A 9,372-nucleotide genomic window follows, 5' to 3' on the forward strand; every position below is an offset into this window, starting at 1 on the left:
TCACCTGGAGGTAAGTGAAGCATAGGGAATGCAGTCAGGAATATTGCAGTAACATGTATGGTGCCCTCTGGGGTACTGAAATACCGAGGGGAACACTCTATGAACTATATCATTGTCTTCTCACTAAGCCATGGGTCTGAAACCAATACAAAATAAGACTGAAAGAAAAAAAGTGTGGTGGAATATTTTCTTTTTGGTATTTTAATATTGTTTTTCTTCTTTTCTCAGCTAACAAACAGAATATGAAATAAAGAATGGTTTCAGCCCCTGTCTTAAAACTGAACTTTCATGTGCTTAACTCATTTGTTTCTGCATGTTGATGCCTCTTCTCCCAGGACTGCAGTTCATGCCCCTGACGCTTCCTCCCCGCCGACGTGGCAGGGGCATGGGCCTTGGTCTGGGGGAGCTGGGCAGTGCCACCTGCACCACGTGGGCCCACGCCCGCAGGTAGCATCTAGCCTTGGAACGTTTTGTTCCTAGATTTTTAAGCCTGATTTTCACCTTCACCTTTTACCAGTTGAGATACTATCATTTTAACATCTTGCATTATCATAAAACAGTTAACACTCAAACTAGCTTGAAACAATATCCTTTCCACTTGCTGGCCAACGGCTACTAGGAATCATTTCTGCCAATTCTGAGCATGAAAATAAGGAAAGAATGACTTTGAGATGCGTCTTTTGGGCCTTGTTTTCTTTCTTATAATGTATGCCTTTGATAATAAAAGATCTTTTAAAAGCAAACTGTAACTTAGTACTCAGCATCTTCCCTCACTTTATATGTCTTTTTAAATGGAATTTTTTAAATGACAATATAGCCTTGGCTAGTTTTGCTCAGTGGTTCGAGGAGGTTTGATTCCTGGTCAAAGGCACGTACCTCGGTTGCAAATTTGATCCCAATCTCAAGTCCATCTCCCTCTCTCTCTCTCTCTCCCTCTCTCCCTCTCCCCTCCTCCCTCCCGTCCATTCTCTCTCCAAGAATCAACGGAAAAAATAATGACAATATAGTTAATGATTGCATCAGAATTAAAGTAATCATGCCATGCAGAAAAGGTTATGGAGTTGCTGGACTCATGATATTTTAGCAACATTTAAAAATGTCCATAAATATATTAAATATTTTATTCCAAATATTTTGCTTTTTACATTGAAAGCTTTAATCAATCTGGAATTTATTTTTGTAGTTTTATGACCAGTGTGATGGAAAGATCTAATTTCACATTTTCTCATAGAGTATGACAATTAATCCCTCATGATTTATTTTTTCAAATGTATCCCTTTTCTCCTGATTCTTGTGACATTTTGAAAGCATAGTTTTATATTTAGAACTATTTATTTTCATGTCAATTCTTGTTAATTATTCTTAACATGTTGACTTTATAAAGAGAATGTTAAACTCCAAGAATTTTCAATCTAAATGTTGACTTCTAGGTATTGAAACAAATGAGGAATATCATCCAAATAAAAAAAAAAGATCATTGTTTTTTGGACTTAGTTATTTTTGTTAAAGTAATCATTGTACTCACTTTGAATCAAATGTAATATTTTCTTCCAAATGTATTCAAGAGCTTGACAATGATTTTCTACTTTGAATAACTGAGTCCAGTGCCTGTCTCACTTTCTGCTATATGATGGTTAAACCTTCCTGGGTGGAACTGAAAATTTCTGCACCTCTGTAATGCCATGTTGAAGAAATGGAAGGAGCCCCAGGTAGTTCCTGTCTGGCATGACTTATGCTTCACTAGGTAAAAATATCTCATAGTTCTGGGAAAATCTGAGAAATGGGAAGAAAGAATAGTGATATATTATACACAAATATTTTTTAAAATAGAAGAAATTAAACTTTATAATTTGATATTTGCTTCTACATTTGGAGTAAATGATTTATTTTCACTCAAATCAGAAATCTGTCAATCATATATCTGAACATACCATCTTACTTAGATACTGTGTTTTATTTTTAATTTTAAATACGGTCCTCGATTCATCTTGTAACATGAAAGTGTTACTTTTAGACAGAGCTCTGTGTGGTGCTAGATATAGGAAGGTATTGATAAAAGCAGCTGCATCTAATTATATGGGCTAAAAGTGAAAAAAACACAATTTTTATGTCTCTATCCTTGAAATAATTAATAAAATATTTAAAGTTCTGTATAACCTGGTGATTAAAGAAACTTTTTAATATGTGTCTGACTGATTAAGGCACATATTTAAGAGAAGTAGGAAGCTCAATTTCTAATCAAGAATTTACAAACTTCCATTAAGAAATTTCATTTACACACTAGTGGGGGAAGTAATAACCAGATCTTACTTATTTTGAAATAAATAAAATGATGTAATTTTTCTTAGAGTAGAAGTGAGAATGTCCTTGATATTTTGCCTCAGGCAGTAGAGCTTATTTAAGTTTTATATACACAAATATAACTTAGATTTGAACTACTTATATTTTATTTCCCTTTAGTTTGAGGTCTTAAAGATGAATGGAGCCAGAACAGCTGCTTCATCCTTGCTGTAGCAGATAATATTAAGTGTCTACCAGGAATTTGGCCCTCTATGATTACACTGGCAAATATATATTTCTCCAAGGAACCAGTCAATTGAGACCATATTTCAGAAACATATGAATTTTAATAATCTCAGGTTTAAGCTGAATTAACCAACCAGGTGAAGACAGCTCTAGCCATTAACTACAATTTTCTAGAGTTCCCATCTGCCAGGTGGTTTAGACCAGACCTCAAATAATGGAAAAAATACATATCAAAAAGTTCCATTTGAAATCTAACTGTCCCCTTGCTACATCTGTGATTACAAATGTATTATATCTTAAATTCATTGTGCTATAAATCTCAAAGCCCTTGGCTATCACTTGCATGATTAACAAAAAAATATTTCCCTGGTATTTTCTTCATCAGCAATCTAGGTATCTGGAGAGGTGTGTACATTTGAATATTTAAGAGTTGTTTTGTTAACATTTGATATTTTGTGGTAAATCCTTAGCCTTAGTGTTATTTATTTAACAATTATTGATTATCCACTATAAGCAAGATATAATTCTAGGTACTTGGCATAATTAATAAACAATGTGGTAAAGATCCCTGGCCTTCTGCAGGCAGCATCCTAATATAGCTGCCTTCACCGTTTTTTCTGGGTCATCGATGCTGTTGGTCTTCAGCCCTCACTGCTACCGAAGTCCTGGGCCCCAACCTCTAAGCTTCTCATCAGCTGCCTCTAGGGAGCTGCACAACTCTTCTAGGTGCTCTTTCTCTACTCAAGTCAAAAGAAAGCTTCTTAGGCCTCCTGGGACAAGCTCTTTCAAAGAAATTTATTACAGCAGAGCTCTTGCCCCCTTTGTGACACAGCTCTTTCCTCTGTGCCAGTGCTCCTTAACCTTGGCTATGGGTCAGAATCACTCAGTCAGATGTTTAAAAGATACAGATTTTCTGGTTCACTTCATGTTTGCTCAATCTAAGTAATTAACAACAAAAACCAAACATCTATATTATTAAAAATCTCTTCAGATCTATCTGATGGATGTGAAGCACAGCCTCATATTTCACATGGTCCTAGTAATACCTTCAAATCTGAACCCTGTTACTCATTTCACTTACTCTAGCAAGATATTAATGTGTTTGTCTTTGGCTTCTTTGTTTCACAACTCCAATCTTCTTCTCCATCCTTCTGACCCCAAGTGAGCATTCTCAGTCCATCAGGTTAGCTTGAATATGCCTAAATTATAATGGTAGACAAGTTCAAGTTCATTCTCACAGGGCTCTATAAAACTCAAAGTTGTGGTTTAAATTTTTTACATCCCTGGGCTGGGACCAGCATTCCACATAACTACAAGATTTTTTCATTACTTACTAAAAATACAAAGGCTAGTGTGCATGAAGAACGGAGAGAGACTCCAAGGGTGTTGGTGTCTAAACTCCGAGAAACTAAATAAATGTCATTTTCAACTCAGCCAAATACAGTTACTCATAAAATTTCTGTGGGAAAGAACATTGTTAGAGATAAAGATGAATATTAGAACATTAATCTAACAAAAATATCTTTAGATTTGTCTAACCTCCGCATCTGGAAATATGAAGTTATCTTTGGTAGGATGATGGTGGTAAAGAGCACATGCTCATGCACAGCCACTTGGATTCAAATCCTGGCAAAGACGCATTCTATCCGGGTGGTCGGGATAGTGCTTACCTTCCTGTGGCTAGTTCCCCCTCCCAGGAGCAGGGACACTAAGAGTATCTACATTATAGGGTTATCCTGAGTTTTAGTTAAAAAATGTGCATTAAGTACTTAATATAATACTTAGCACATTTTAAGAACTCAAGAAACTGATGATTGTTATTGATATTATAATAAGTGCCATGACTAAATATATAAAGTTAGAAGTCATAGGTACCCTCTGGGTAGCTTCTGCAGTAAAAGTTATCATGGCAGGTACCAATAAGCATTTTCTCTCAACGGTCATTATACAACAGTTATCGTAAAACTTTTTTTTCTCCTTTTGGAGGTGGGGGAAGGGAAGAGAAACATTCTCACAACCTCTCAAGTCATCATGAAGAGGCCTGTTCTATCTAAAGTAATCACTTTCTTCTGGTTTAGACATCAACCATGTTTATATTCACAAAATATGTGGTAAGGCTACAGTGCACAAACTCTTCCCGGTCCAATTAGAATATCTCAACAGTTCACTGAATGTTTCTGGGATTCGAATTCTGAAAAATGTATTTTAGGTAGGTAAAATTATTTGACAATTCTGTTATCAAATGGCACTTTCTAGGTATATCTTATATAAACCAATGTAAGGAATGATTTTAAATACACATTTTAAATAATGTGAATGTCTGTTACGAAAGCACATAGTTATGATACAAAATATTTGAGATTTTTTTGTTTCTCTTTATTTTATTTTATTTTATTTTATTTTTATTTTTTCCATCACCTTTTATGCCCCCATACGCTCTTCCACCTCCACCCATTCCCTTCCCCCCTTGCAATCACCACACTGTTGTCAGAAATAAAAATGAAAAGACTATCATCAGTATAATGATCTGACTTCGTTTATGAGGGTTATAAGGGACTTAACCTATCTGGCTGCTACTTATCTAATTCTAAAACAGCTCTGTGCTTCCTCTAGTCAGGCATCCTTGTGAGAGTGACATCACTTTTAAACCCCACGTGGCGATCTCTGATGCGCCGCCTTGATGCCTACGGAAGACAGGGCATATGGAAGTCCAACTGCTTCCTTAAGGTCATGCAACTTCTGGACGATTATCCAAAATGCTCCACTGCAGGAGAAGACAATGTGGGCTCCAAGCAGATGCAGCAGACCCCATGTCCCCCTGCAGGAAGGATTTGGTGCTGATGGGCAGGAACGCCAAGATGCCCAAGGCCATCTGAGGACATCTGCAGAACAGCTCAGCTCTGGAAAACCATCGCCTCATACCCGGGGGAAAGTGGGCCTTGCGCTCACTGAGGACGACCTCCCTGAGAGCAGGAACATGCTGCTGGCCAGTAAGGTCCCAGCTGCCACCCTGGCTGGTGCCACTGCCCTGTGTGAAGTCACTGGCATCACCGCTGAAATCTCCATTGAAATCCTGAGTGATGTGCAGCTGGGTAAGACAGGGGACGAAGTGGGAGGCAGCGAGCCACACTGCCAAGCACGCAGACCCTCTGTCTCCCTCTTTTCCTTTGGGCTGATTACCCAGCAGGCGTTTGACAAGGGCATTATCTACAATCCAACGTGCTTGACACCAAAGAGGAATCTGCATTCCCTTTCCTGGAGGCTGTCCGAATGTTGCCAGTGCATGTCTGCAGATTGCCTACCCAGCTGTTGCATCAGTGCCCCACTCTGTCATCAGTGGGTACAAGCTGGTCCCAGTTCTGTCTGTGGAGACTGATTAAAATTTCCCACTTGCTGAGAAAGTCAAGACTTTCTAGGCTGGCCCAGAAGCTTTTGTGGCCACAGTCACCACACTGCTCTGGCTCCTGCCACACCACAGCCAAGGAGGAGGCAAAGGAACAGCAGGGGGAGTTGGGCCAGGATATGGGATTTGGTCTCTGGCTAATAACCAAAAAGCAACCTGCTCAGCCAGCTTTATTTGTGAAACAAGGACATAAAGGCTTACCTCTCTTTAAAAAATTAAAAATAAAACACTTTTATAAGTTGTCACTGGTTCATTGCTCAATATCTAATTAAAGGTGGTCTTTATAGAACACTGGCATTGAGGGGAGGGATATGCAATGTAAGTTCATGGGATCTAGTGTACTTACCTACTTCTTTTCACCTGGAGTCTTTTATTTATTTATTTTTTCATAAAAAGAGCCTATGATAAAATTCTGAGCATGTTTGCTACAGGTGGGTATTTGGTTCTTTCAGAAAGTATCAAATATTATAAGGCTTAAATATTTAGTCATTTTAAAATTAAACTTTGTTCCATACTATAATGAATAACACTGGTTTTCAAAAGAAAACCTACTTGTAATGTATGTATTTACCTTTTGTAAATGATTATAATTAAAAATTCTTGGATTCCCTTCCAGTGGTAGCTCCAGAATTTCCAAAACACAGGAAAGTCCCAGAACATAGTTATCTGGAAGGAAAGACAAAGACATGCCTTGACAGGGTGGTAATATAGCGACAGCGTCGCTGTGACACAGAGCTTTCCTATCTACGGTGGCTGAGGCAAACAAATATTGACGTTGTTACTTTGGGGGAGGATACTGGGAGCAAATATTTCCCCTTGTGCAGCCATGGCTCCCTTTTCTGATCAACTATAACAAAAATAAAATTGGTCATAGTAACTTTAACTGTAAGAGGGAGAAAAAATTAGTAAACTGTAGTCTCTCATATCTCAAATTACAAGCTCTGTACTTCAATTATCAAAACATAAGACACCAGATGCGAATCAAATGCAGAAAGAAAACCTAACATATCTTATCATTAATTCTAACAGAGGTTAGCTTATATTGTATTTTTTACTCTATTCTAGAACTACTGTACACTGTGTGTGTAGCGATGACTTCCAAATATATTTCAATATGAGAAACAATAATTCTGTGTGACATAAAGAAAAGAAGATGAAACAAAGACTTTTTAGTTAATGAACCCGGCCTCGGGGCAATGGTGATAATGGAAAGGATCATATCTTATGAGAACTACTATTCTACCTAATGGCAAGGTTAATTTCCCCTCTGATACAGAGAAGCCCACTAAAGTGTAAAAAACAGCTTGACTAATCCTCTTGTTTTATCTGCAGTCTGAAGAGTTAATTTTTACCTGAGTAAAAAATCTTATATTAACAAAGAATTGCATGCTGACACAAAAACCCTTTCCCCAGACTTTTTTTTTTTTTTCTTTTCTGAAAGCTATTGAAGGAGACATTAGTTCCATTTCTCTAACATCTTAGCTCAGGACTTTAGGGATATAAACAATTATCCCCATCCGGCATAAAGCTGAATTTCCTGTCTTGGAAAGCAAATGTATACACAGTTTGATTTTACTTAAACCATTCTGTGCCATGAATTTCTAGTTTACGTGGACATATTTGCCACTCTCCCTAGTGTGAACACCTAATTGGCTGGCTGTCTTATAGTTTGCTCCCCCAAAATAAAAGACTACACTACTAAGTAAGCATTTAATAAGATAGAGAATCAGGATGACCGTGTATGATTCTTCCTTTGTCCCATAAATCCCCAAAGACAATATAAATAAATTTGAGAGAAAAAATTATTATTAAGAAGGAAAACTGGCCTTACAGTCTCAGCCTAATGGGACATGCAGAAGAAATATGAATCATACTGCACCAGAGTTAAGTTGATAAAACGTTAGGTTGACAGATGTTTATGGAAAATGTATGTGCTTCCTCATAGGAAACGGCACATACAAGCTTTCATAACTTCCACGATATACTTGAATGATGTTTCCTTTGCTTGCTGTATAATCAGGCCAAGTGGGCAAATATATAATGGTGAAGTCTAGATTTCTGCTCGTTAGTTCCATTCACAATATTGAGATGCTGTTTTGTGAGTTACTCTCTAGTGAGTGATTATAGTAAATCTGACTAGACTAAGGTTAGTGCTAAGCTTTATCTCTGTTGCTGCCACGTTAAGGTCCATACCAGTTTTGTTTATCATGTTAACCCAAATAAAATGCACATTGTCAACTGCCCCCACCTTCTACCTAACTATTTTTAACCTATGGCCCACTTTGTACTTTTGACATAGTAAAGTAAAGATGAAGAGATTGGTTCTGGTACAAATCAGGTTCTCATTAGAGCAAATTGAGTTCTTTAATCAACAACATATTTTTTAAAAGAAATTAAAACCAATGTTTGGAGATTTCCTGGTTTTCTAATGGTTTGCTTTTCTCTTTTTAAAGTAGCCTTAAGCCAAAATGAAGTTGAAGCTGGGGGGCGGGAGGGACCGGGGAAGTTATGCAATCCAGAAGTTTGTTGACAAAACTTTTTTGATGTCTTCCAGTTTATAATGGAAAGTGAACTTCCCAGAATAGTATGAAAAGCAAGTGAATCTCATTATTCTTAGTCAAAAATTTAAATGCAAAACAGTTCTCAAAATGTTCATGTTTTAGTTTTGTGCCCTTGTGGCAAATTCTTACTTCATGAGCAGTTTATTCTGTGTGAAAAACAAATATCTATATGCCTAATTATGAAAGTACTAAATAGAGGTGCTAAAGCTAATTTCCATAGTAAGAAAATTGATCTTTTTGTATGTTTCCATACTGGAAATAAATTGAGATCTTCAGCTATAACCAGAGCTACAATTAAAATAGGTAGTGTTTCTAAATCTTTTCTCTTTCAAAATCTTGTTTTCTGTAATTGTATGATCCCCAAAAGAAGTTTAAAACTCTAAGACTAGCCTGGTTTGGTTCTGTCCCCATGGAAAGAGCATATTGATAGTAATTTGACTCATTTCAATTGCTCTTCATTTTTTAATCTGTTCTGTCATCTTATGGTCAAATATCTATCTGTTTTATTGTAATACCGTAATTTTTAATTATTTTGGTGGCAAAAAGTCTTTTAAAATATTTCTTTTCTTATAAAGAGTATTGTTTAACAGGATTTTATTAAAATTTAAAAATGTTTCTCTGCAAATGACAATGTCAAAGGTATGAGACAAACCACAGAGTTCGGGGAAACTGTTTCCCAAAAATATATCTGATAAAGGACTGTTATCGAGAACAGACAAAGAATTTGTACAACTCAACAATAAGAAAACAAGCAACTAAAAAATGGGCCAAAGACCTGAACAGACATGCCACTAAAGAAGATATGCAGATGGCAAATAAGCATATGAAAAGACACTCCACATCATGCGTCCTCAGGGAAATGCAAATTAAAGCAACAATGAG

General features: G+C 36.8%; 1 pseudogene; it reads left to right on the forward strand.

The window, feature by feature from the left end:
- Window positions 1-5,206: 5,206 nt before the first annotated feature.
- On the forward strand, window positions 5,207-6,201 carry LOC148092858 (large ribosomal subunit protein uL10 pseudogene; annotated as a pseudogene).
- The last annotated feature ends 3,171 nt before the right edge of the window (window positions 6,202-9,372 follow it).

Source organism: Miniopterus natalensis, chromosome 6 (assembly GCF_054644295.1).
Source record: "Miniopterus natalensis isolate mMinNat1 chromosome 6, mMinNat1.hap1, whole genome shotgun sequence".
Lineage (NCBI taxonomy): Eukaryota > Metazoa > Chordata > Mammalia > Chiroptera > Miniopteridae > Miniopterus > Miniopterus natalensis.